The sequence below is a fragment of the Halyomorpha halys genome, unplaced genomic scaffold (genome assembly GCF_000696795.3).
Source record: "Halyomorpha halys isolate HHAL.00 unplaced genomic scaffold, Hhal_1.1 Scaffold46.1, whole genome shotgun sequence".
In the NCBI taxonomy this organism is placed as follows: Eukaryota; Metazoa; Arthropoda; class Insecta; order Hemiptera; family Pentatomidae; genus Halyomorpha; species Halyomorpha halys.
In genome coordinates, this window is record NW_027109456.1 from 1,257,885 (window position 1) to 1,260,772 (window position 2,888).

Consider the following 2,888-nt stretch of genomic DNA (forward strand, 5'->3'; position numbering starts at 1 on the left):
TATAAACTTTACTGAGCAGACAGTAAGCGACATTAAGTTTTTTAAGGGAGAATTTATGCTATAAATCTTGTACGAATTAGTCCCAGTAATATTGCAGTTTTGTAGAACACACAGGTATAAAACAATTAGCATGACTAGCGAGACAATAAATATAATTCTCTTACTATTGACTGGTACTCAAGAACCTCAAAAATATATATCATTAACAGCCAAGGAAGACATTCATCAATATATAATACACATATTATTTTATTAAATAAAGTAAGATAACATATTTTTCCGATTTAAAATAATTTTTAAAGATTCCGTTTATTTTTAATCTATGATTTTTTGGGTACATCCCTGAATTAATAACAGCCGTACAAGTATTACTGTCAAATAAATAATTAGGGTTGTAAACCGAACAAGAGTTGATATAGCTTAGATAGGTTTTGAAAAATATTATTTCAAAGTACAGGTGTATGAGGACATCTCTATTGAAAAAGTAATATTTTAGAAATATATCACAACTAAGTAAATCGATATTTATATAATATAATAATTATATTATATTATATACATAATATAAAATAGTTTCCTATAAAAATATTTTGTACAACTCCGCTCGGCAAACGCACGATCAACTGGGACATTAGCTGAAATTTTACAAAGTTTTCAACTAATGATTTGTTTGCGAAGATTCCATTTTCATTTAGAATTCAATTATTAATTTAAACATTATAATTATTACAATTATAAATATACATCGTAATATAGTTGAAAATCCCACAGATTCCTTAACATTTATTCTGCATTGAATCATTCGTTCCTCACTGATACCACATCCGTTTATTAGGATGGTTGTTCATTCATTTTTTGTTCGGTTTTATTCCTCAGCTTCTATGAAAAACCTTCAGTGATATTTTTCACCATTTTATAATCATAGTATACTATGTCAGTAAGATTTCCAATAATTTATCCCAAATTAAATCACTTGATTTGCTCTATAACCTAAAATATTATCTTAGGAAAACAAAAAATTCAAATTTCGGGTTGAACTAATAGAATGGTAACAGCACAATATTTGGATTATTTCTATGAATCATCGCTCATTTTTTAATTACTAACCATTTTTTTTTTTTTTTTATTAGTAGTAGATATTATTTTTTTCTTAGTTTTTAGTTCTTCATTCCTTAACGGAACTACTGATTTACTTTAAGGAAAAGTTGTTTCTCCAGTAATCGTAATATTACAAAAGAGTCTTAGTATAAAGATAGCAAACCTAAATAGAAAAAATAATGAAATAAATTAAATTTGAAAATCTGCTCGGTCGAAGGTCAGACCGGAGATGATTTCAAAAACAGCTATATTTGGAATATTTTATTAATTAGTTAGTTAGCCAAAGCTTAATTACCTAATTTATAATTTATAAATCAATATTTGTAATAATATATTTTTTAATTGTTGAAATAAAAAAATAAAAGATACCGTTGGTCCTATGCGAAAGTGGTGGATCTGGAAAGTTCTGGGAAAATTGTCTTGAAATTATGTTTATAGGTTTGAGTACCTGTTTATGTCTCATTTTGAAATAAGTCACTTGAACATATTGCATTTTTAATTAGTTACATGACATATTCCTTTAAATCTTTCTGGCACTGCGCAGAGAATAAAAAACCATGATTGAATATAACAAAACCAAATATTACAAAATTTGTACCGACGATATAACCGCTAAAGGTTAGTTCTTATTTTAATAATAAAAAAAAAATGAATATTACAGAGTTGTTAAAAAAAAAAGTTGAAACGAGAATAAATTCGATAAAATCTGAGTGCACCACAGTGCAGGTACATATATTATTATATATACGGTATTCATGTTATACAGCTTTTTCAACATTTGGTTTTTCAAATAATTATTTATATCATATATGTTTACTTATGTTGTATTAATAACACTTCAACAGTGCATGTTAAACAAAATGTGCCAAGAACAAGATGATACGAAAAATATGTTTATTTCAATTAAAGTATAAATAAACCTGACTGAAGATTTTATGCTTGGACATAAATTGTGAATTTTAGGAAAAGGATAAATTTAAATAAATCTAAAATCAAAATTTAGTATTCTTATCAGTATTAGGTGATAACAATACATTATAGAATAAATGTGTAACCGGTAAAATATTCACAAAATTACTATAATCAATACAAAAACAAAATAAAAATAAGAAAAAGCCATTTGCTGGCCAATATTTTAGGACTTAACTTGTTGATTTTCTTTCAGCATGCATTCTAGATGTAATTAAAAATTTAATGAATAAATGCATTGCAATAAATATAACGGAAATAAATTAATAAATGTACATTCTAAAAAGCGTTGAGGCAAATAAAAAAAAATTGGTTATTTTCATGCAAATACAAAAAATTATAAATGAAATATTATGTCTATTGCGTTTTCTTAAATTCGACTTACTTGACTGGATTCACGACTCCATGTATAAAACCAAAAATTTCACAATTTTTAAAAACAGAAACACTGCTCGACGAAGGATATTCGGAATAACAGCGATCGAGGAAAAAAAAAAAAAGGGAAAACTTTAAATAAATTTTTTTTGTTTTTCAACTGTCACTAATCGAAAAAAAGTTTAAATATACTAAATAAGTATAACATTAATAAAAATAAGGGAGAAGCGAGAGAGTGCTATATATAAGAGAGGACTTGGGTGTACGTGCCTGTAGGGTACGGGACCTGGGGTTCTCCTGTCGGCTCTGGGAGGGTACTACGGGGGGCCTAGACGCGTGCCGCTCCAGTGGTGGTGGGGGGAGTCTAGAGCTGTTCCACGCGATCGAGTCTCTCAGCCACACAGGCCTCTCCTCCCCTCTCTTGCTACTGTCCGCTGTCAAGAGTT

The 2,888-nt window shown here is 28.2% G+C and overlaps 1 protein-coding gene across 2 annotated transcripts in view; it reads right to left on the reverse strand.

The window, feature by feature from the left end:
• The window catches only part of LOC106689540 (transcription factor HES-4), a 38,925-nt gene extending 36,181 nt beyond the window's left edge, over positions 1-2,744 (reverse strand). For both annotated transcript variants that reach the window (XM_014434557.3, XM_014434572.3), the window contains exon 1: positions 2,453-2,744. The gene's annotated coding sequence lies outside the window, so the exon portion shown is untranslated. The remainder of the gene's footprint in view (positions 1-2,452) is intronic.
• Positions 2,745-2,888: the final 144 nt, after the last annotated feature.